At 42.7% G+C, this 26,759-nt stretch overlaps 1 long non-coding RNA gene across 1 annotated transcript; it reads right to left on the reverse strand.

Moving 5' to 3' along the window:
* Nucleotides 1-24,513: 24,513 nt before the first annotated feature.
* On the reverse strand, nucleotides 24,514-26,074 carry LOC306963694. Its single transcript, XR_013792919.1, has 6 exons — nucleotides 25,792-26,074; nucleotides 25,572-25,711; nucleotides 25,225-25,469; nucleotides 25,047-25,166; nucleotides 24,903-24,968; nucleotides 24,514-24,819 (listed from the first exon to the last, which is right to left on the reverse strand). It is a non-coding gene; the product is annotated as an uncharacterized lncRNA (long non-coding RNA).
* Nucleotides 26,075-26,759: the final 685 nt, after the last annotated feature.

Genomic DNA, 26,759 nt, shown 5'->3' on the forward strand with positions numbered 1-26,759 from the left:
CTCGAAAATAATGATGTAAAGCTTGAAAAAGTTGATTTTGCATAATACCCCCCCTTTAATAAATCCACTTCATTTTTCCTCGTTCGGACATTTCACAAGAGGACTATCTCTTTATCCGGTTTAGTGGAGCCTGATTGGCTGGAACATCTTGCCCATGCTCAGTTACATTAGGAGTAGCTCGAAGGCCCTGGAGGACGCACTGTCACTGTACATTGAATTGTGATTGGCTGATTATTCTGTCAGTCACGCTGGCTGCCAATCATGTGTGTAACAGCACTGGATTATCTTAACCTGAGGCCCTGAGGAGGAGCAGCTCACCAGAGGTGTTTAAGGAACTTTTCAACAAAACCAATATAGGCAACTCAACTGAACATTATATAAATAAATCACAAATTAAATCTACTATTAAGTCATTTTACACATTTTACACAGTTTTTTTTCTGTGAGTGACGCTGCTCGTGAACAACACGTGATGCACATAATCTGATTGCATGGACTGGGGATCCCAGGGATAAGTCCTGGGACCTTCTAGTTGTAAGGCAAGAGTGCGGACCACTCATCCACTGTGCCGCCGACTTGGTGAAATAAATCAGTTGGTAATAATAAGTTTGTCATTGTAACCCAAAGGATATGTTCATCTGCCCGTGTAAGTCGGCCTGTCTGGAAACTCAGCATACTCAGCATACTAATGGTACTCAAACAACATTTTCTTGTCAGTTATTTCATATCAAAATTGAAAGTGAAACAGAATAATCTTAGTTTGGTTGGTCACTGTAGGAGGTACTTGGAGTATCGATGAACGACTCAAGGGGTACATGAGACAAAAAAGTTTGGGAACCCCTGGTCTGGATTTTTCATGCTAGATCTCACCTCTAAAGAGCATTCATAAAAAAAGGTCCTCCTGAAATGAAAGACAAACTGCTGGTGACAGATAACTTCTCTGTCACAAACTGACGGAGAAGTGCGCTGACTGTACGTCACTCCATGACAGGCTCGGAGTGAGACTGTGTTGATCCTATTTATGAAAAAATGGTGAGGAACCGCTGCAGTACACAACATTATAAGATGGAGAAAAGCTCATAATGTGGTGCATTTCGTTTCATGAACAAATACCATTTGAGATGTGGTAGTAGTTCGTTGTTTTGGGAGACCGCTCGGCAGCTGTCAGCGGGGCATCTTTGTTGCCAAGCAACAACAGCACACAGTGTTCTCTGTTAAAAATGACTCCCTGCTGTTTGAGGTATAAATGATTTTACTTTTTAGGCCTGTCAGTTCGGATAGCCCTGAAAAAAGTCAATTAAAGTAAAAGAATTACAGGAGAAGTAAGATAAATGGGTTCACGTTGATCCTATGGAGCAAACACTCGAAATTAATGTGAAAAATGGAAAGGCCGTGTATGCAGAGAGGTAATAGAGAGTGAGATACATTCAGGCTGCAGTATAGTGTCTCAGTGCTACTCGTAATAACATTGATTTTCAACCAGGCTGCCATGATAAATACTCAGGTGTGGTATCGCTATTTCCCAGTCATTTTGTTCAGTAAGTTCCACATTGCCCTGATTTCACTTTGGAACCAGACCAGAAAAGGAACCCAAACTACCACCACTCGTCTAATCCACAGAGACCGAGGCACAGGCTGATGATGTGCGTGATATTTTGCCCCGCGAACTTTTACACATAAAAAAAAAAAGATGTGTTGATCTCAGTCAGATGAAGACTTTAAAGGGGCTAGATGCAAGTTAGCCATTTTATACTCACTACTGCCACCTCAGGTCATACGTGTAACTGCACCTTGTATATTAAGCTCGTTCATGACGGCACGTAGGACCCAAATTAACACCAGTTTGAGTGTCAGTGCAGGATTTTAGAGGCAGTTGTGGTGAATAGTTCTGGGCTCATTCTACACCTCAGGACATTGTTTTGGACATGTACGGGGAGGATAATACATAATTTTGACATTTTTAAACTCCGTATAGTCTCTTTAATGATGTTGCAATATATTGTGGCTATCACCGAGTATGTTGGGGAGAGTCCAGATGAGGGACACACACTGCAAAGAGAAGCACACCATCCTCTAAGTATAATATACTGTACGCCCTTTAAAAACGGCTATATCTAAATGTTTTATAGACTAGTCACGATATCGGAGCACTTCAGATTCATTTAAAGAAACGCTTTTGTCTGCACTTGCACAAATAAAAGTCCTGACCTTTGCGCGTCAGTAAAAGCCTCCCCTCGGTCTGGCTCCGGTCTGCGCTCGCTCTGTGTGGATCTGAGTGCTTTATCGGATTTCATAATTGATTGATACAAACATGGAGCTTTTCCGCCGCGAGTTTGTCGGCAGCAGCCCCGGATCTCCGCGACTCGCAGCGGAAAAAGCGGCGGCATGTTCCGGACCGGCTCGCTCGCACTACGGGGAGAGGAGCGGCACGGGCGAATAAAAAGCGAGGCGGAGGCACGGAGATCTCTGTCCAATCCTTCACACATGAGCAGCGGCGGAGAACTAACCCATTTGACTGCCACTGCGGCCGGACATTAATAATGAACAATGCACAAAAGCTACAAGCCTTCACAGGACGATGATATCGAGTGGAGGACAGAGGGAAGCCATGTTTTTCTTTTGGAGGCGAAATAATGCTGGATGGAGGGAACAGATTTGGGGAAATAGAAAAGATAGAAAACGTTTAAAACAATGAATGGGGCACCTATTACGATGCATAGACTCAAAATAATGATATCCTTGATGGGCTTTTTCAAAGGTCTTAGTCGTAGTCATTGTAAAATAAAAAACAAGTTTAAAGGGACACATTAACCTCTTACCACCCGCCTGAACCAAATGCATTCTGTCCTGTTCTGTGTAACACCTCATTTGAAAGCTAAGACCCACAAAACTGATTTTTTTCCTCGTGTTGTTGCTGTGTTGTGTAACCTTTTTTGTGTTTTTTTTTTTCTTTTTGGTCAAATTTTTGTTGAGTTTTTGTAATTTTTTTTTTTTTTCTGTCACTTTTCTGTCACTGAAGGCACGGGTGAAGATCAGACAGGTCCTAAAGAACTCGTCAAAGCTAAGGTAGGAACATATCTCAGTATTAAAAAACGGTGGCCTATTCCTTTAACTCAAGTCAGCCGAGAGAGGGCGAGCGAGGAACGGTGAGGGGAGAGAAAGTACAAGCTGCAGAGCGAGGCCAGATCTCCCCAAAATATGTTTTTTTTTTTTTCAGTTGAGAGATTGAACGTGTTTTGTCTGTTAATAGTTAGTATAAATAAAGTTGAACTATTGAACTGCTGAACTAATGAATAAGACGGTGCTTGTATTTTGCTGTGCTGGATCGAAACTGGACGTGACTTCTTGGGTTTCGAGTTACTTTTCTGACTCCTACCCGGAGCGGGGAAAGCTGCAATTGTGGTTTTCTGGCCAGAGACACAGGGGGGAGATAAAAGACCCCCTAATCGTCCCATTAACACTTGTACTACCCCCAGAGGGACGCCAAAAAGGATTTATTAAGGAAAACAAGTTACTTGGCACTGCTTTTAACCCAAACCACAACAAATAAGACAAACAACATGGCCACTCAGGTCACACTAACGGGCCTCATGGGACCAAGTGGCTCAGAGACCAACCCAGCTCTGGACAGTGGTCATGCCTGGACCCGATACAAATTTACCCCATTTTTAACATCCAGGTGCTGGTTTGAAGTCAAACTCCCTCCCTTTGAAAATGACAACTTTTTGAAAACTTTTGCAACACCTTTAAAACGAGAGACATTTAACTTTGGCAGTTGAACGTCATCAACATGTCAGTTTTCTAAAGTGTGATACCAATGTGCATCCGCTCCAGCGCCGCTCAGCTCATCCACTCTGCGGAGCGGACAGCGTGTCTTTCAGATACACAGGACTTGTCTACTCAAATATCGACGTTTCATCCAGAGTAAACTTCAGAACTTCTCTCAACTCGGTAATGACACGCGACTGGAAATCGATCGCTCAGTCATTATTTGAGAAGTGGCTGGAATTGATGTCCACAACCGGAAACAAAGCAGAAAAGCAACTTTCAGACTCAGACAACAATGGGAAATGTTCTGCACGGAAGCCATTCCACTACTTTGTGGGACAAGTATCTAGAGACAATGTATTGTGTTGTGTTTTATGAGGGGCCGTCGATCTTCTTCACCTCCATGTCCATAAAGCATAAAGAGACAGTCACTTAAAGCAGTACTAATTAACTTGTTTACCTTAATAAATCCTTTCCGTAGTCCCTCTGGGGGTAGTACAAATGTTAATGAGACGATTGGGGGGGTCTTTCATCGTCCCCTGGTGTCTCTGGCCAGAAAACCACAATTGCAGCTTTGCCTGTACTAAGAAGCTAACATGCAAACGGGCAAAGCTAACTGCGGGCTAGCACCACTTAAACCGTATTTACAGCCAAGTTTAAGTGAAAAAACGTATCTCCATTGTGTAATCGGATGTACAATATCCCTCTCTCCCTCTGTCTTTTCTGTCAGCGTAGTGTTTACTCTCACGGACAATGAATGAGTAAAAAAAACGCAACTTGCTACGACACCTGCAGTGCCGCTTATGGCCTCTAGGGGCAAGAGTTACTTAGTCCTGCTTTAAGAGACATTAATGTTCAGCTCAAGTTCCAGTTGTCTGAGTTTCATTACAAGGTCATCTCTCCACACTATTCTCTGCACTCACAGGCACCCATATTTACCATATATTGTCGAGAAATAATTTAATAGGCGAGACACTGCAGGTGAATAGGGAAAATATTATTACTGAGCGATATAAATTTGAAACTGCTGCTGTGCATTACTGACATAAATATGAGGAACAAAATGGATTGCAATTTTTTTTTTTGGTCATTTTATGTTTTCATATAAAAGTGAGACATTTTTATGCCGATAAATTGTCAAAATTATCGATATAGTCAGCAACTAAATTCAAATGTATGGTTATATCCAGGTTTAAATGTATTGTATTCATTTGTTATATATACATACGTACAAGTTACTAAGATTTTGGATCTTATTTCAAGACTGGAACGTTTGGAGTCCGTCGGAGCTACTAATCTTCTATTACCACGAGCACACATAATCAGAGCTTGACCTATAACACCCACCAAATGCGGGTAACTAACTAGCCACAGTGAAGGGTGACACTGCTCCTGTTAATTTTAATTACAGTGTCCACTCACTGATGCCCTTTAAACATTTCAACATCATTCTACTGGACTACAACTCCTCGGTGGCGTTCAAGTATTCTCTGCTCGAGCTTTAATTGTCTCATTACGTCTTGGGACCGGGTCTGTGCTCTGTCACTCACACACTCGCCTCGAGGGGTGAGACATCACAGCACACGGACTTTCTCTTTAGTTCCCATCTTAAATACAGTAATCTGATGTGCGGTATGAGCGTGAAGAGCATATAAACAATGGATGAAAGCACCTCGAAGCACATACTCACTTTGGAATACGTGTTTTAGTTTTGGCTAGTGAAAATAGTGTCCGGCAACCAAAAAAGCCCTCCTTCCCGTAGTCTCTTGATCCCAATCTTTTTACTCAAGTTCCTACTCAATTTATACCTATAACAGCTCCACTCGGTGCTGCTTTTGGAGTCTTGTCTGCTTCCTCTTTTCCTTTAACCCCTATATGTGCCGGTACCGACAGAACAAAGAAGAGGAATCCCATCGTCTGGATTCCATACATTTGTCTAATTTCCATCAGTAAACTGTCTCGCTGTCAGAATGGCTGCGCTGAAGACTAGAAATAGAGGAACTCATTGCGGAACATTTCTCGGATCTTAAAGGCCTTACCTCCTCCACCCACTGAAGGGCCAAGAGAATTCCTCCTTCCGGAATACGCGCTAGGCCAATGCTAAGGCGAGCTGTGCAAGCACAAACACGGGAGAGTTTATCATAAGAGAAAAAAAAAAACGTAAAAAAATTTGCCTGCAATCAGGCAAGGAATTTAAAAAAATGTCACTGAAAAAAATAGCTACTAAAGTGGCTAATTTGTTGCACGAGTGGTGCAAAAAACAAATTTTTAGAATTGTTTTACTACCTTTCTCTGACACTTGAGGCAAACCTTGAATCAATAAATGAAATATACACTGCGTTCCAAATTATTATGCAAATTGGATTTTTGTGTCAAAAAGGTAAAAAAAATCATAATAATAATGAAACTCATGGATGGTATCGTGTCTTGGGGCTCTATGAATCACTGACATTAATCTCAGAGACCTGGGATGATTAGTTGTCGGGTTAAGCCCAGTTAAGGGAAAAACTACTGAAAAAGGGTGTTCCACTTTATTATGCAGATCATCATTTTCAGGCATTATGGGAAAGAAAAAGGGACTTTCTGTTGATGAAAAGCGTGAAATAGTTGAATGCCTTGGTCTAGGTATGAACACCTTCGATATTTCATGAAAGATTAAGTGTAATCATCGAACTGATAAGAGATTTGTGGATGATTCAGAGTACACTCCGTTTTGTGCCGATAAGGGCACAATATGGACGGTTTCTGCCAGACAAACACATCAGATTAAGAGAACAGATGCCACAAAGCAGCATACAGGTATTTGAAGCTGCTGGTGCCTCTGGAGTCCCCCAAACATCAAGGTGTAGGACCCTCCAGAGACTGCAGTTTTGCATAAACCTTCTATCCGGGCCTCCCCTAAACGGTTAATTGAATGCTGATGAACAGAAACGGCTGCAGTGGCTCAGAAATACATGAGGACTCATTTTCAAACAGTCTTGTTCACTGATGAGCGCTGTGTAGCCCTGGATGGTCAACTCAATGGAGTAGTGAATGGTTGGTGAATGACCACAATGTCCCAACAAGGCTGTGACGTCAGTAAAGAGGTGGCAGAGTCATGTTTTGGGCCAGAATCATGAGGAGAGAGCTGGTCGGCCCCTTCAGGCCCTTTTAGGCTCCCTGAAGGTGTGAAAATGACCTTTGAAAAATATGTGGAGTTTCTGACTGACCACTGTCTTCTATGCTACTAAAAGAAGAGCCGTGCTTTCCCGAACAAGATCCTCTTCATGCATGACAACGCACCATGTCACACTGTAAAGAATACCTCTGCATCACTGGCTGCTATGGGCAAAAAAGGAGAGAAACTCATGATGTGGACCCCCTCCTTTCCTGACCTCAACCCTGTTGAGAACCTTCTGAGCCTCAACAAAAAAAACTTCTATGTGGGTGGGAGGCAGTTTTCATCCAAACAGCAGCTCTGGGAGGTTATTCTAACATCCTGCAAAGAAATCCAAGCAGAAACTCTCCAAAAACTTACAATTTTAATGGATTTAAGAATTTTGAAGCTGCTATCACACAAGGGCTCCTATGGTCAAATATAACTTGACCTGTTAATATTTTTTTGATTGAAATAGCTTTTGATTTCAGTAAATATGACCTCCTAATGCTACAAATACAACAAATGACCATTTTCAGTTAATTACAAGCTTTAAAATGTATTGAAACGATGAGTTGCATAATAACTTGGAACAGTGGATTTTGAGGTTTTTACTATATTTATTTTTGAAAAAAATACTGTTATCACTAGGAAATTTTTTCCACCACATTTAAATGATCCTCTACCAGTTAAAGACCTAAAAATTATGCTGACTCTCATTTGAGTTGACGATTTAGAAAATCTTAGAAAAATGTCATTTGCATAATAATTTGGAACGCAGTGTATATAAGTACCTGACTGGACGCCCCCAAAGTGGCTTCAGGGAGATGGACCTCAGCCTGGGACAATGGCTGTGGTACCGCTGCAGCAGGAACCACCCCACTGCCTCCAAGTTCCTTCTTGTCCCAGTTGAACTTCTCTTTTTCCAGTGACCCGCAGGGAAGAGGCATTTAGATCTGTAAAGAGCAGAGGGTCGAATTCAGCCGGCAGCTCCATGCTTAGATGTTTTAGGTCTACCAGCCTCTGGTAGTTCCAGCACAGGACTCCTGTCATGGCTTGTGCCCAATGCCCACTGGCTGCTCTGCTTTGTGCCCACGACACTAGAGGCCGCTATTGATGCAGTACCTCCATATCGCCGCTAGTCTCCCATTGAAAAGCATTGGACTTTAGACACGTTAAAAACAACTTCAAGCCTGGTTTCTCATTTTTAAACACGTTCTAAGGCTAGATAGTCCTCTTGAGATAACGCTGGGTTAGTCACAATTAAAGAAACCAGGCTGGTTTTCGTAAGAAGAATTTTAAAAATGTTGTACTTATTGAGGGTCGGACTGTTAGCATTGAAGCAGCGCTAGCTACACCTCACGCAACGGCCGAGTCTACAGTGAAGATCCCGCCCGTATGCTATTTTTAGGAACATGCTTCGTCAGAGCTGGGGAGGAGGAGTCTTTAAATCAGCCATGATTTCCCCCCCTCGAACATGGTCATTATACTTAACGGGGAGGAGTGAGCAGAATCTGTCCGTTATATATATACAGTCTATGGTTGTGCCTGGAAGGGCTCATTGGACCCCCGAGTACTGTCCCTATCTCTGGGAAAAAAAAGCACTTCTTCATTTTTAATTTTTCTCTCAATAAAATAACAAAACATTTTGTTATTGAAATAATGTTGTTAACTACCAGACATAATGTATTGTCTTTGTGATGTACAGTGGAGATAAAAAGTATTTGGTCAGTTTCACATAGACATTGTATTGGATTTTGGCCAAACACTTTCTTTCCCCACTGTATAAGGAAAAAAAAAATAAAGAAAAAAAGTAAAACAAAGTTATGTACTGTTTAAGATAAAGTAATCACAAGTCATATATCATCATTTTGAAAGTGTCAGTTCAGCATAAATTCATTTCTAAGTAATGTTTTTTTAACACATACTATTCTGTCCTCACGATGGTGTCACTACCAGGGCTAGACAGATAGCGAACAAAAAAGACTCCGGAGGCCATGTAGAGTTGCTGTGTCTTTACTGGCATCAGGCAGTAGTAATATTTTTCTGTAAAACTGTAAAACACATAACATTGTGTATGAATAAATTGTACAGACAGTGTACCATTATAAAGAAAATAACGCACAAATTGCACACAATATGAATTATTTATGTTTTCTTTAACGTTTCAAATACACCTACTGTGCTTATGACCAAAATAAATGTAGAACAAAGAAAAATGTGGTATAGTTAGCATGAAGTAGCTTATTACACAGAAGCTAAACAGTAGCTAACAGAACACTTTTGCTAATCAACAACAATTTACACTTTTTAGAAAGCAAAACATTGCAACATGCATATTTTGTGACTTACGGACTAAGATAGCCTACTCCAAGGCTGAAAACTGCCGAAGAGACACTGACACCTGAACCGCACCGTAGACTGGCCATGCTGTTACTGACTGCACGTAGCAAAAAACAAAACCTAAATTAAATCCGTCCACTAGGGGGCAGCAAACAACAATATAATATTAAGGCATTTAGCATTGGGAGACATGTGATTAACAGTACACATACCACATATCTTGCAATTAAAGCTGGAAAACTGGGAAAGTCGATGTGCTACGACACTGACTGATAAACAAAAAGTGTGCTCAGCGAAACAGCATTTTTTTTTTTAACACTGTTGGCCAAAAAGTGCATTGCATCTGTACTGTAAGTCATTACCACTGAGAATCAATGGCGAGAGTTAAGAGAGTTAGTATTAACTATACACGGCCGGGCCACATTGATATATTTTACGTCATATTTTTTTAACAAATGAATACTTTTGTGAGGAAAGCGATTCAACCCGAAGTACGTTCGCGATTTTTATTTTGAAACGTATCCCGTGCATTTCCCGTCCTGACAGTGGAGCCTGCAACGGAAGCGACCTCACAGTGGAGGTCTGAAAGCAAGGTGCCTCTCGGACTGTTAGGAGCAAAACTGAACTACGGTAGCTCTGCGTGGACTTAAACACAAGAAACTCAAAACGCCCTTGAAGACAAACCCAATATGTAACACATTAATAAATACAAAAATATTTAGGAGGTAGCTGAAACATTCTCAAATCTAATGGTATTTTAATCACTTCAACTTGCAAAGATAAGATAAGATAAACCTTTATTGATCTCACAAAGGAGAAATTCACTTGTTACAGTCGGCGTTCAAGAAGATCACTCAGAGTTAATAAAGTGCAGCTGATACAGAGATTATTGCACATGTTACTTTACAGTCTTATTGTACAGTCTGACAGCAGTGGGGGATGAAGGCTTTGCGGTAGCGCTCCGTCCTGCAATGTTCTGTCTTTAGACCTCTAATGATTCAGAAATCTCACGTTAACCTCTCCAATACACTGCGCTTTACAAAATAACAAGCTGTTTTTTTTCTTGATTCTATATGACACACACTTTCGATGGGAATGTTTGACCAGAGCAGCAGGTGTTGAAGAAATAGCCTGATTGAGTCCCATATGTTTCCATGTGTGTACAGTGTGGTGGTCATAGGTCAAAATGATGGCTCCATCAGATCCATACAGTGGTCATACATCATAACCCGCTGCGATGGACCCTGGCCTCAGATGGACACGTCAGAGCCACACCAGGGTGAAGGTCATGGAGGGTTTTACAAAACACCACATTATCTCTCCGACAGTCAGGTTTACAAAATTATGTTGCAATTTATGGTTACTTTTAACACAGTTATAGAGCACCTGTCTTGGTCTCCCTAAACATGTGCGTCTTTGAGGAATTACTCTCAGAATGACCTACATGGGGGGTCTTATATGTTTTCCAGGTCAAGGCTGTACTGACGACTAGTGATGGGATTTACGGCTCTTTTCTGGGAGCCAAGTCTTTTGGATCCATTTTATTTCAAAGAGCCGTTCAAAAGACTGGCTCTTTTTCAATAACTCCAGCCAGAGAACTCACAATATCTAAAACACGATCGTTAAAAGGCACTTTTTGATTTAAATCATCTTAAAAGGGCTTGATGCATTTTATACTCACAACTGCCACCCCAGGTCATACGTGTAAATGCACCTTCTATATTAAGCTTGTGCATGACGGCACTTCAGACCCGAAGTAACACCTTTCTGAGTGACAGTGCAGGATTTTAGAGGCAGTTGTGGTGAAAAGGTCTGGGCTCATTCCACACCTTAAGACATGGAGTTGTGGTGGGCCGACTCTAATCATTGCCAAAATACCAAGGGAAAAACCTTTTTATGCCAATGTTTTACATTAGTGGTTCTCAAGTGTCATGGCTTTAGGATCCACCATTACCCAAGGGTGACAAGCTGCAACCCAAATAAAACTGTAAATGGTCATATTGTTTAAAAAACAGACCAATAACATTCATTTGAACTGATTCCATGCAGTTTCCAATAGAAAATGTAGAACATTTCCTTTAGACTCGCGACCCACAGAAAATGGTTCTGCAATCCACTATCTGGTCCCGACCCACATGTTGAGAATCATGTTTTACATTATATATATATGAAAAAGTGGGGTGCTCTGCCAGGAATTTTTTAAAATACTGACACTATTTCTCGCATTTTTAGAATTTGAGCTCATGTTTGCATAAAAATATTTCTCAAAATCATCTTGGGGGGCCAGAGGTTCTGTGTGGAAGGCCGGATTTGGCCCCCGGGCCTGACGTTGCCTACCCCTGACTTAGGACATTCCTGGAACACGAGTCTTTTCCGACTGACATGGAGAATACTCACAAACTAAAGATGTCCCTACAGCAAAAGGTGGACATCAACTACAAGAACGAAGTCTGTGAGGTTTTCGAACTCGCAGCGAAACATAGATTGGATGCTTGTTTTCTCGAGCTGAAACAAGACGGTCCAATCCACAACGCATCCTTCACGTTGCGTTTAACGGTGGCAAGTTTAATGGCGGAGGCTCAAGGCCCGACTAAGATCATCGCCAAAACACTCGCCGCACAGGAGATTCTGCCCGAACTACGGCGTCTCCCGCTCCCAGGGAAAACGCTGGCCGGAAACTCCGCACAAAAGGCCAAGCTCTGGAGAAAACTGCCTTCCTTTGAGCCGACCGCTAACCCCATCGTGTGTCTGCATGATTTAGTGACCAAGTGGAGAGGAAAGCCTGCAGACTACAGAGTCGTCAACGTGGACAAATCGTTTGAAACCTGGGTCTTCTACGTTAGATTAACTGTAGCAGAGGAGACTGTTGTGGGAGCCGGACTCTCGGAGAAAGAGGCCAAACAAAACGCTGCTGCCAAAATACTTAACGGCTTTGGCTACAACTTCCTCTGTGTCGAGCCAGAAAACACAAAGGAAGAGCTTCTTCTTATGACGGAGGTGAACTCTGCTCCTGCTCAGGACGTCCCTGTCTCCTCAGAACCTCAGTACCTGAGGACGCCTCAGAACCTGAGGACACCTCAGTACCTGAGGACACCGCTGAACCTCAGGACGCCTCAGTGCCTGAGGACACCGCAGAACCTCAGGACGCCTCGGTACCTGAGGACGCCTCAGTACCTGAGGACACCGCAGTTCCTGAGGACACCTCAGAACCTCAGTACGCCTCAGTCACTGAGGACGCCTCAATGCCTGAGGACACCCCAGTACCTGAGGACACCGCAGTACCGCAAGACGCCTCAGTACCTCAGGACGCTGCAGTACCTGAGGACACCGCAGTACTGCAGGACGCCTCAGTACCTGAGAACGCCTCAGTACCTGAGGACACCGCTGAACCTCAGGACGTCTCAGTACCTGAGGACACCGCAGAACCTCAGGATGCCTCAGTACCTCAGGACGCTGCAGTACCTGAGGACACCGCAGTACTGCAGGACGCCTCAATACCTGAGAACGCCTCAGTACCTGAGGACACCGCTGAACCTCAGGACGCCTCAGTACTTGAGGACACCGCAGAACCTCAGGACGCCGCAGAACCTCAGGACACCGCAGTACCTGAGGACACCGCAGAACCTCAGGACGCCTCAGTACCTGAGGACACTGCAGTACCACAGGACGCCTCAGTACCTCAGGACGCCGCAGTACCTCAGGACGCCTCAGTACCTAAGGACGCTTCAGTACCTGAGGACACCGCAGTACCTCGGGACGCTTCAGTACCTCAGGACGCCGCAGTACTTCAGGACGCCGCAGTACCTGAGGACCTCTCAGTACCTCAGGATGCTTCAGTACCTCAGGACGCCGCAGTACTTCAGGACGCCGCAGTACCTGAGGACCTCTCAGTATTCATGGTAAGTGTGGATACCTGCTCCTCTAAAGTCCATAAAATCACATGTGGTGTGCCCCAGGGTTCGATTTTAGGCCCAGTGCTTTTTAACCTGTATATGCTCCCTCTTGGTGATGTCATCAGGAGACATGGAGTCAACTTTCACAGTTATGCTGATGATACACAGTTATACATCTCCATGTCTCCTGATGACACCAGGCCAATGGATGCACTTTTTAACTGCATTTTAGATATCAAATCCTGGATGGCAGAAAACTTTCTCCAGCTTAACCAGGACAAGACTGAAGTTTTAGTCATCGGTCCTGAGGCCCAGAGAGAGAAACTTTTACCCAAACTGCAGTCATTGTCTTTTAATCCTTCCTCACAGGTGAAAAACCTGGGCGTGATCTTTGACTCTGAGCTGACTTTTATTCCACACATTAAGAATATCACAAAGATAGGTTTTTACCATCTAAAGAACATAGCCAGAGTCCGCCCTATTCTCTCTCGGGCCAACACGGAGACGCTAATGCATGCTTTTATCACCAGTCGTATCGACTACTGTAATGCCCTGCTTTCTGGTCTTCCCAAAAAGAGTATCTCAGGTTTGCAACTTTTGCAAAACTCAGCAGCTCGTGTCCTGACGAAGACCAGGAGGCGGGACCACATTACACCGGTTTTAGAATCGCTGCATTGGCTCCCCGTGTGTTTCAGGATCGATTTTAAAGTTCTTTTAATGGTTTTTAAATGTCTTAATGGTCTTGGTCCTTCTTATCTCTCAGAACTGCTTTTACCTTATGAACCTTCACGGCCCCTTCGCTCCTCTGGCAGAGGTCTCCTTGTTATTCCTAAAGTCAACAAAAAGACTTATGGCGAGGCGTCTTTCCAGTATTACGGCCCTCGCCTCTGGAATGACCTGCCGGAGGAGCTCAGGGCTGCAGAGAACGTTCATGTTTTTAAGAGCAGGCTCAAGACCCACCTTTTTAGCTTAGCTTTTAGCTGATTTCTACTTACTTATTTTTTCAGTTATTTTTATTATTATTTATGTTTATAATTATCTTATTATACTAGTTTTTAGTTAGTTTTATATATATGTTTATTTTATTTTATTTATTATTATTATTATTTTTATTTATTTTATGTATATATTTGTATATTGCATTTTTGCATTTTTAGAATTTCCAGTGTTTCCTCTGAGGGAGCCCTCTGCCCCGGGAGCGGTGGTCGGCTGTGGCTGTGTGGGCACTGTCCTCTGGGTGCCCGGATGGAGGTGTGGTGCTTCTGCTGCACCTCCGCTGGGTGTACGGTGGTGGTGCCCTGTGGCTGTGGCTGATGTACCGCTCCTGGTGCAGACGGCTCCTCTGATGGCATTTCCTTACCTGGTTCATCTGTACCCAGCCTCAGCACTACGTCCATTATTTCATCGTGTATGGGTGTGTGTGTGGCTGCGTGTGTGCGTGTGGCTGCGTGTGTGTATGTGGCTATGGGGAGGGGGGTGGGGTGAGCAGTGTTGTTGTCTGTTTGGAAGAGTGGGTGGTTGGTTGGGCGGGAACTGCTTTTAATCTGTAAAGCACTTTGTGTTACAACTCTGTATGAAAAGCGCTTTATAAATAAAGTTTTGATTGATTGATTGAGTACCTCAGGATGCTTCAGTACCTCAGGATGCCGCAGTACTTCAGGACGCCGCAGTACCTGAGGACCTCTCAGTACCTCAGGATGCTTCAGTACCTGAGGACACCCCAGAAGTGGAGCTGAACGCTCAGCTCGCACTGGAACTGCAGCAGCTGTTGGCAGATGTTCAGCCCTTGTTGGACTTCATGGGGGTGGACATTAGCCCCAAGACTGTCTGCAGTTTAGTTCAAACTCCACTCGAATATGGGAAAACAGAGACCAGTCCACCAGCGCCGGACATAACCGATGTGGACACTTTACCCAAAGACAATAATCCAAGAAAGAGGTTAGCAGTGAATAGAAGTCTATTAACGGTGGTGGTCAGCATGACTACTGTTGACCCAGCAGAAATAGTTGGAGAGGATGACATCCCCTTTCTTGGAGGGAGCGAATTATCTACTCCTTCTTCTAAGCATCCGGACTGTTCCCTCTTCAGTAACACTCATGAACCAGCTGAACCCGTGGGAGAGGACAGTATCCTCGCTCCTGAGGAGAATGATCCACCTGACGTTACCTCTTTCCAGTGGACGTCCAGTGTCCTACATTCTCACTCACGCATTGGTCAAGAAAGTGCTTCAATTGGCCGGATCGCACAACAGACAGGACAGTGTGCACATGTCCATCAACCTGAGTGAGAAGATCAAGAAACAGCTGATCATTGGTGGAGAATGTGACATCAGCTTAACAGACCTGAAGAAGATTGGAAAAACAACAGCTAAACAGCTGGTGTGGGAGCACGGCTCTGCCCGCGCTCTCCTGAAGGCAGCAGATCTGGACAGTTTTGAAGAAGATGTGGTGAAGCATCTTAACATTGAGCTCAAAGCCTTCCTAAACCGGCCTAAACGGATCTCAACTCACTTCTTCACCAGGCTAGGGACGGCTTTCTGCTTCTGCTAGGAATCATTTCTACAAGTACAGTTTTATTGAAGGATGAAAACGTGACGTGAAAATACGACGAAAGAGCAACCAAAAAAGTGAGAAAACCATGATGAAAACTTTACAGAAAAGCAACAAAAAATTATGAAAAACCCACAAAAAAAGCAACAATAACACAACAAAAAAGTGAGAGAGAGCCATAAGTTTATAGTAGTTTATAGTTTTCAAATGTTGCCCTGGAAAATACTGGCGTTGTTGTGACGCCATCTCTGCCCTGGAGGTCCAGGCGGGGCTGGAGCTCGGCCATGGAGACCATGACCTTTGACAAATGGTCTCAACTTCTTTCCACTTACATTAGGCTCAAAGCGGTTTACAGCGAGGATCCACTCACTCACTCACACTCTCATTCATGCACCAGCGTGCGCAGATACTGGAGGCCAGGTGGGTGAAGTGTCTTGCCCAAGGACACAACGACAGCGTACATCTTCAGGAGGCAGGATGAACCCCCAACCGTCCGATCATGAGACGACCCACTCTACCAACTCTACACTACTCTACCTTCCTCTAGGGCTGTCACGGTATGAAAATTTTACCTCACGGTTATTGTGACCAAAATTATCACGGTTTTCGGTATTATCGCGGTATTTTTTTAAAATGTGTGTTAATATGTTCAGAAAGCATTGATAGTCCTACACAAACTGAAATAGTTTCAAAAAAGTTTAACTGTGCTTGTTACATAAAAAAATACAGACAAAGCCTTTTCACATCAAAGTAAAGGAACTCTAACGATGTGTTGTTGATCGTTTCGAGGGTGTTACATGTACTATTTATAGCGTCAGAAACGAAGATAAACCGTCTATATCAGGAACATTGTTGTTGTCCTTCCAGTGAGCTTTCACTTTGCAGATTTGGGAAAATACCATCATTATTAAATTCCTAATACTGCGGCGAGAGTGAATCTATTGCAATCTGCCACCGGGAGCCCCGTAACGCATTGTGCCATTGTGCGGAGATATCCGCGACATGTTTATGTACTGGCGGTGGCGCTGCAGCCGCACTATGAGGCGACTCGTTACATTCTCCTTCAACCCAAAGTCCCACATCAGCATTCCAGCTAAAACGCTAACTTACTTGCTATAACATACAATTATGCCATTTCCCCGTGGCTTCAGGCTGAGTGAGCCCCGCTGCCCCACGCTCGCCCTCTCGCTCGCCCTCTCGCTCGCCCTCTCGCTCGCCCTCTCGCTCGCTCACTTCACCTGAGCAGCGCTACAGCCGCCCGCATCCGCCGGCTGACTGTAGCTCGTCTACTCGCTAACCCATGGATCTATTATATTAAACTAACCCCGCTCCAACAGACGCACCACTGAGGGCGATTAACCGCATGAGACATCGCGCTGACACTGAGGTGAAAGTTATACGGCTTTATATTACGACAAGTGAACTTTAACTGCTTTTACTTCGTAGCTAGCGGGAGCGGCTAATGCATCTGCACAACAAAGCTACGCCGACACAGCGCGCAACTGTGCAGGAGACTGAGCACCAAACTGATCTAAGTTTTTTGATGCCTGTAGCTTTATATTTGACATTAGCCGCGGAAACTGCAGCAGATGAGACGGTGGCTGGTGAGGCTCACCGTGCCTACACCGCGGGTGCGGTTATTCACCGAGATAATATTAAAAACACAAAACAAGACGGTAATTTTCACCGTCAAAATTTTTACCGGGGTTTACCGCTACACCGGTTACCGTGACATCCCTACCTTCCTCGCTTTCTTTCTTTCTTTCTTTGTTTTCGTTTGGGGCGACAGTAGCGGGTCGTCTCGTGGCTGGAAAGTCGGGGTTCAAATCCCAATTCCCGCAGGTTCACACTGTTCATTGGTGTATGAATTAGAGTGTGAATGGGTGACTGGTTCCTTTCCTTTAAAGCGCTTTGGGCCTGATGAAGATAAAGGCGCTGTAGAAGTTGAGACCATTCACCATAATTTAGTTTATTTTGATTATTTTTATTCTATCTTTCCTTTCATTCTTTACATCAGGGCGTGGTCTCCTGGTCCCAGAGTCAGGACTAAACACAGTAGAATGCACGTGATTGAGGACTTTGTGGCCTTTCCCTAATGCCCAGGTGCAGCTGGAGAATTTGAGTTTTTGTGTCACATAATGCTAGTTATCGGATTAATTTATCAGATTAGCCAGTTTACATAATAGATTAGACATTATAATAGATAATAATAGATAGACATTATTGCATTAGTCTGATTATGATCGGGTTTCTCATATTAACCAGTGGTTCTTAAATGGTACGGCTTCAGGACCCACCATTACCTGAGGACAAGGGTCCTTTTGGCATAATGTCCAGGATCCAGACACATGCGGCCAATGCTCTTATAAATGAAAAAGTTTATATCTTTAATTTCAAGTCCACTATTTTTTCTGTTCAAACTGTGACATTTTTCATCATATATTGTATATTACATTGTATTTCCTACACAGGTTTTTATTAAACAAGCTGTAAATGCCCTTACCTCTCCTGGAACCGACAGAAAATGGATGGATAAATAAATGCCTTTAATTCAGGAGTTACAATTATAAACAGCCCAATAACAGAGTCCTGTAGTGTTTCCAAGCCATTTCATATGGAACATTTCTCTAAAAAAAAAAAAAATGTCCCACTAGTTGGGAATCACTGATATAAAACCACTGAAAGTCTTTTATCTGCTCTCTTTATAATTTATATTCCCGTTTTAAATATAATAATAATAAAGTATTTGCTCTTGTCTTGACTTAAGATACTGTATCTTCGGTTCTGTATCAAACTAATATAAAATAGTCCTTACACTCGTCCCATGGCCCAGAGAAGTGACCGCGTGGACTCTTGGATGCCTCTTTGGTCCCGTTGGGGAGCGGCCGGTCTCCTGCAGAGCGCCGTGGGCTCCGGTCGTGTTCGGGCTGTGGGTAAATGCGATAAACGTCAGATGAAGTCATCCTTATTGAGTTAAGGTGCAGTTAGCCAATTCACTCAATTTTAAGCCAAAATAAAAGGATTAGCTCAGTATTTGACAGTGATGGGATTTACGACTCTTTACTGGGGGCCGAGTCTGATCCTGCAACTAATAAAAAGAGGCTTCCTGACAATTCATTTTCAGTGTATTTAGCTTTGACTTTAGTGCAGAAAGCTTTCACTTGTGTCGCCTGCTCCGTTGTTTGGCTGATTCTTGTTTTCGTTCAGGGGAGTTCTGGGTCAAATTGACTGAAAAAAGATCTGGCTCTTTTCACAATTGAGATCCAGTTCTAACCGTTCACCTAAAAGAGCCGTTCAAAAGAGCCGCTCGGTCATGAACGTCACATCACTACTGACGACGAGAGGAAGAGAACAGGGAATAACTATCTTTCAGTCAGTGTATGCATTTATGTTTGCTGTTCTTCCGGTTGAATTTGATTGTGTTATAAATACATTTGTATTTAGGTGTCATACATCTTATTTGATTCATAGATGTGTTTAGAATGCTGCAAATCTAATATGCAAATGAGTTTACTGTGTGACTAGTGGCTGCGCAAAACTGCTACTGCTCTTATGGTTTCTATGCACTGAACAGTAAACCAGGCGCTGTCCTTCCTGTCCGCTATCTCTTCCCATTCAAAATTAGCAGGGTCCCACAGAAATGAAGTGATAGCTTAAGATTTGGTACATGACAGTGGTTTGGATGTGGCTGGAGCAGGTTAAAAAATGTTACATGAGACATAATGATTTCACTGGAGGAAACCTCCATGTTCATAACGGTGGATGTTTTTGTCTTGAGGCTAACAAAATTAAAATTAAAACTAGCGCAAAGTTTTGAACGAGCCTGCACTAAAGAGAATTGTCCTGTTAGTTGTTCAAATTATATTTAGTTGTTTACATGTGTATATTATCATTTTTTAACATTAGCCTGTAGCTCGCAAGATAAAAGCTCCTAGCTTTTGAATGCTGGTGCAGAAGGACGGCCTCACGATTAAACGGGCCTGTTGGTCTCTCATAAGGGGCTTCTGAACCGCTCTTTGTCTGACCCGTCACCTAGGACCTGTTTGCCATGGGAGACCCTACCAGGGGCACGAAGCCCCCGACAACAGAGCTCCCAGGATCATTCGGGCGCTCAAACACCTGGCAGTTCCAGGAGGGGTATACAGTACATATAACATATATAATCATATATCATTCTGCACAAAGGTTTACACCTGCTTCTCAAACTTACACATTTTTAGCAGTTTTACTCCTCACATTTGTGATAGATACGACAGCAACCGCAAACAATATCATTGCATTGTCCATCCATCCATCCATCCATCCATCCATCCATCCATCCTCTTCCGCTTTATCCAGGGTCCGGTCGCGGAGGCAGCAGTCTCAGCAGAGATGCCCAGACTTCCCGATCCACACACACCTCCTCCAGTTGTTCTGGGGGGACCCCGAGGCAACACCAGGCCAGCTCGGAGACATAGTCCCACCAGCGTGCCCTGGGCCTTACATGAGACCTCCTCCCACTTGGACATGCCTGGAACACCAGGAGGCATCCGAAACAGATGCCCGAGCCACCTCAGCTGGCTCCTTTTGCCGTGAAGGAGCATTGACTCTACTCTGAGCTCCTCCCGGGTAACTGAGCTCCTCACCCGATCTCAAAGGGTGCGCCCAGCCACCCTGCAAAGGAAACTAATTTCGGCCGCTTTTATCCCCGATTTTGTCCTTTTGGTCATTGTCTCCACCTCAAATTTTGCGCATTATGGCACAAATTGTCCCATTCCTCCACTCTAGTACACACTATCATGTTTTGAGCAAACGCTAAGTAAATCAGGCCCAAAGGGTACAAACATCAGAAAATGTATGGGCTTTACAAAGATAAACTCAATGGACTTTAACTTCTTGACGTATTGATTTTAAGAGCAGGAAACAAAACACAACTACAGGTATGATTTTGAAGAATGAAGGAAAAGTTATGGCTACATCATTGTTTTTGATGCTGGAATGCTTTTCAACCAACACAGTACAGAAGTCCGAGCTCGTGAAAAAAAGGCCCAGGCTGAAGGGCCAGATTAGATTGTTAGATTCGATCATTATCAGGGCTTCTTATTGGATTATTGGAATGACACCATGAAGTCAATTATCGGCAGATCATTTCTGTGGCTGATTTGATCAAGCATCACTAGTCCTTTGTGAATAAGCAGTGCTTCTGATTGTGTAGTTCTTCTACGAGCTGCCCACCAATTATGTCACATGGATTGACTCTGTGCATGGCCATAGAATCGAGCTAACGGCAGCTCCACAATTTCCAGTTCCAGTTCAGCACGTATGAACAATAGCAAAACTTTAAGTGTCACTTTACTGCTAACAAGACACATGTCCGTGTCCGCTCTACCTTTCTCTGGTGACAACAATAAAATAGAGGGGGAAAGCAAAGCTAGCAGCATTATTAATGATAAGGACAAGAGTTTTCAAAGCCAAAGGAGCACATGTTTGTTTATCTTGTTCATGCTGCAAGAAGTGGGTGGAAACCACAGAGTGAAGTTTGAAATATAAATCACTCAAAAAGCACTGTAATAATTAGAGAGAGGCACACATAAACAAATGGCTAATGCAGCAACAACCAAAGGCATTTTATGCAAGCTGCATAGATCAAATTAGCCTTCAATCTGTTGTACAAAGACAACATACCTTAGAAAAGTTTTATGCAGTCATCGATCCGTGGGGCAAAACTGTTAAACCAAGGCTTTCACCATAGATACACACGGCATCTCAAACACTTAACTGTTTGAAAACAGTTAAGGGTGAAAACAATTTGAAGAAAATCTTAACTTTCTCTAATTATTCAAAACAAAGTTGTATAACAGCCCAGAAATGCATTTTAAAAAAAAACGGAGAATGTTAGCATGATGCTACATGTTAGCAACGTGCTAATGGCAACGCTGGCTAGCGAGATGACTGCTGTTTTTTTGCTTCTACTGAACAATCTGCTGTGAGAAAGTAACCATATGGACCCGATTTAGACTTGACTTTATTTGTATGTGATAAATTAGTTTATACTTCACCAGAAAATGGCTAAAAAGAGTGAAATATTTAATTGAAATTGAAAAAGTTTCCCAAAAGATTCTGTTTTCCCCCTTGGCGAAGCCACGCCCCCTTCTATGACGCGATGCCGTCTGTATCTAGGAGTGCGTTAAATCACCTGAATTAACTTTCTTTCAGTTGGGAGATGTTGTGTTTTGTCTGATAATAGTAAGGTATCGATATTTTTCGATACCAGTACTTAAACGATACCTAGTTTTCGGTGCCGGTTCCTGAACGGTGCTTTTTTCGCTGCCCTCCCTGATTGAATCTGAATATAAAAATGACCTATATTTTGCTAATTTGCATATTGTGATACCAATTTCAAGAACATACAGTGCCTCTCTTAAGCATTCATACACCTTGAACTTTTGCACATTTTGTCATGTTTACAACCCTAAACATAAAGATTTTATTTTGATTTTTTTACTGAACGTTCACACACAAGTAACACAACTGTGAAGTGAAAGCAACATGTTACATGATTCCGTTATTTTTCCAAAAATAGAAAAGTGAAAAGTGGGGCGTGCATAAGTATTCATACAGCATTTTCTGAGTGCATTAAATTGCCTTTAAAACATTTCTAATGACTCCAGAATGTTCACACCTTGGCCTAACGGTTAAATAGAGGCCACCTGTGTGTAATCTACTCTCAGTATAATTTCAGCTGTTCCTTTAGGCCCTCAGAGCTGTGGTCCGAGTGTGTTGGTCACTGAACAGCATAATGAAGGCCAAGGAGCACCAGAGAGGTCAGGGATAAAGCTGTGGAGAAGTTTAAAGCAGCGTTAAGTTATACAAAGATTTCCCAAGATTTGAACATCTCCCGGAGCAACTGTTCAATCCATCATTCAGAAATGGAAAGAGTAAAGCACCACTGCAGACTTACCAAGACACGGCCGTTCACGTAAACTAACAAACTGAACAAGGAAAGCACTGGTGAGAAATGCAACCAAGTGCCCCATGATAACTCTGGAGGAGCCGTGAAGTCCTGCCGCTGAGCTGGAGGAATCTGTACATGGGACAACTATAAGTCATACTCTACAAAAATCTGGCCTTCATGAACGAGTGGAAGAAGAAAGTCATTATTGAAAGGAGGCCATAAGAAATGAAGAAAGTCATTATTGAAAGGAGGCCATAAGAAATCCCGTTTGAAGTTTGCTAGAAGTCATATGGAGGACACAGCTCCATGTGGACGAAGGAGCTTTGGTCAGATGAGACAAAAATTTAACTTTTTGGCCCAAATGCAAAACGTTATGTATGGAGCAAACCTGACACTGCTCATCGTCCTGAGTGCACCATCCCCAGTGTCAATTATGGGGGGGGGGTATTCCCGCTTAGGTCTGCGTCTCTTGTTTGACTCAAAACTGCTTGCCCACTTGGACACTGAATCAGCAGCATGTTGTCCTCCATGCTTTCAAAGACTAAAGACGGTGGTTCAGAGCTTATGATCATGGCTGTCTAATAATCTTCTGCACTGTCTTCTGCACTCGTCTTCATCTTAACATAAGTTAGTTAGCAAATGTTTTTCCTTGTTAAACTTCTTTGCGAATTTTCACAGTATTTTAAACCCCCGATTGCGCCATCTGCTGGCACGTTTGTAGCTAACACTACACTCACACAAGGTAGCAACTACTAGAATTAGGATGACAGCAAAGGTTACGTGAATATAAAAATAAAAAAAACAGAAAAAATAAGCAGAATATATAATCATATACTGACTTTAAAACAAAACCATAACGTCCTTGTCTCTAGTGCAAACAGCAAACAATAAAATAACTTTAATTTATGCAAACAGTACGTCTTTTCTGCTGTTATTACAGTAACAACAAGTTTGAAAATAAGAAAAATACTTTAAATAACAATAATAATCAGAAGTGCAATCAGAGGTTTAAAATGTCAATTGTAAACATTGCACTGATTTCTTGTAACGTACTGTGTAAAACAGCTGTGCAATCAAAACAAAAACCTTCCTAAAACAAATATGAATATATATTTTTAAAATGCTCAACAAACAATTGCAAAACTATGCTTTTGAAAACAGAAATACTTAACAAAATATACTTAAAAATAAATAAACAAAATATACTACTACTATACAAATGTCAAACATTATGTCCATTATTTGTGTTTAGAGGATAAAGTGAACTCAGGAGGTTTTTTTTCTTTTTTTTCAGAAATATGAGCATAGGTTAGGTTTGGTTAGGTTAGGTTAATTTATTTGTACCCGTGGGTAAATCTGTCTTGCAATTCTGAGAACTAGTCGACACATTAAAAGATAAAACATCACACATATTTAAATATAAAACTTGCAAGCGCTCCAGATACTAACAGGATGTGCCTTTGGTACAGATACCACTGAAGTTTAAGCCACTTGACAGTAACAAAGATAATAAAGCCGTGTCAGGGGCAATTTGATCCCGACTTGTTCATAAAGGAAAGGGCAGCGGGAACAAAGCTTTTCTTAAAACGTTTTTTGTGGCTTATTGGCATCAAAAACCGACGCCCAGACGGAAGCAATCGAAACTCTGAATGCAAAGGATGCTCTGTGTCTGTTACGATGCTCCGTGCCGTCCTCTCTAACTGTCTATCATGCAGAAAGTCCAAACTGGTCTGAGGCCATTGACTTTACTTGACCACTTGACCAGCCGATTCAAGGCGTTTTTGTTTCTAACAGAAGAGCTCCCGTACCAGGCGACCAGGCAAAAAGCTAGGGTCGCTTCAATGAATGCCCGACAGAAAAGTGTCATCACAGTTTTATCTACATGAAAGAAGGGCATGTCTGCTTTGTCTGGAAGCCGACGGGCCCTTTCCTGGCTTATGGTATCTCCAGCTGTCGAAAATGCGCTCTGATGGCGTTGAAGAGGCTTGCACACATAGATACTTTTTCGACCGGTGGCAGAGTGTCCTTCATATTCCACCACCACGCCACAGGGTTGACAGAAGACAAGGATGAGGGAAGACCTCTGTACAGTTTTATCTCATCCATAAGCTTGTCTGTTGAAGGGACCACAGGAACAACTTCTATTTGTTGATCCTCTTCAAAGAACAATTCTTCCTTCGCTGAAAGCCTTGTTCGCTAAGTAGGAAACAATTAAACAATACATATTATATAGTAGTCTTCTAATAAAACAACAACAAAAACATCTACCTAATCCACACCTTTGGCATTGTGTCTCCCCGATCTGTGGGATCTTCCTCTTCCACATTTGATGCTTGTGTTGTGTTCTAAAAACAATGACTAAATGTAGTAACACAAAGAAAAATCGAATCATTTAACAAAATAGAAGACACAGCATCGCTCACCTTAGCGGTTTCTCGATCAAGTTTCTTTGTGATCTCCTCCTCTATTGTTGATCTTCCGCTTTGGTCTTAAATCTAGGGTCCAAAGCCATGGCTTCTTCCAGAAAAGCCTTTTGGGCATCTCTCCCAAAAGTATGCATGTGGTTTTATGAACAGAATGACAAAACAGTTAACAACACACACCTGGTATTGCTTGGAGAGGTAGTCCCAAACCTTGCCCTTTATGCTTTGAATGAACAAAGAGTCATTTAGTTCACTGGAGAAATGAGCCTTCAGTTTACTTAATATTGGCAGCATTTGGCCAAGTGTTGGGCTTCTTTCAGACGACACACATATTGTTGAGGTATAAAGGTCTTCATTAAAGTCTTCATGACTTTAATGAAGTCCTCTGCCTTCTGGAAATCCTCATCTGATATACGATCAAGTCTACAAAAAGAAAAAAATACAATATGCGATATATCAAATAGTTTTTTTGTTTTTTTTCAGTTTTAATCGATGTGATGAGATCTGATATCTGCTTTCTGATACCTGTCTTTCTCAAATGATTTTTTCAAGCGTGGGTCCATGAATGCAGCCTGTATAGCAGGATACTGCTCAATGAAGCGCTCTACCATCAGATACATTCCATCTCGTTTTCACATTGAGGAGAATAGAATGCTCAGGAAGGCCTGTACGAGATTAGCAGAAAATGTTTTAGATAAAATTGAATAATTTGAGAATTTTAGCAATGTAATAATAACAAACTCACCCATGAGCTGCTGCTTCTCTTTGAGGACTGGCTTGGCCAGACTAGATCTTTTCAGCAAGACAACAACAGCCCTTAGTCGCCCAGCCCACTTCTACACACTGGAAATATTCTATATCTTTTGGGCTGCCAGATTCAGGGTGTGGGCAAAGCATCCAATCTTTTTAACATTCATCTTCCTCACTGCAATATCCATGTTTGCTGCATTGTCTACTGTTACAGCAACCACCTTTCCCTTCATGGAAAACTCCATGAAGAGAAAGGAATGTCTTCAATTTCCTCAGCTATTACTCAGCTATTACTTCACCTGTCCGTGAAGTATACTAAGCCTCATTCACGTGACAAGGGATGACTAATCACGCCGCTGTAAGGACAACACTTGAGTCTACAGACGCAGATGTTTAAAAAAAAATGTGGCACCGTAAGATTTAAAACTTTACGACACCACTTGGAACCAGAGTTTTTCGGTCGGTTCCAAGTAGGTATCGTTTAACGGTACCCATCCCTATTTAATAGTTAAGCATAAAGAGTCCAACTAATGAACGGCTGAACTAATGAATGAGATGAGAAGTGTCCATACGCTGCTTTCACTCAAGCCTGCTGGACCAGACCCGGAAATGACTGTGCGGGTTGTGGGGCTTACCGTTAGCATGATTCTAACCAGTCACTTCTATGAGTAGATACAGATGGCATCTTTGGAAGTGTTTGAAGCAGCAAGACGGGGAAAACAAAGAACGGAAATAAAACCTGAACTTGACTTCATTGGCGTGGTGATAAATATGGTAAATATGATTATCGTCTGCCAGAAAACGACTAAAAAGGGTGAAAAATGGTGATTCCCATGAGAGATTATCTTCCCGCTCGGCTAGGCCACGCCCCCTTGTACACACCAATAAAGTCAAGCCAAAATTGGGTCTATATGGATGTTTTTTCACAGCAAATCTTTCAGTAGAAGCAAAAGGCGGCAGTTG

Source organism: Gobius niger, assembly GCF_951799975.1.
Source record: "Gobius niger genome assembly, chromosome: 5".
Lineage (NCBI taxonomy): Eukaryota > Metazoa > Chordata > Actinopteri > Gobiiformes > Gobiidae > Gobius > Gobius niger.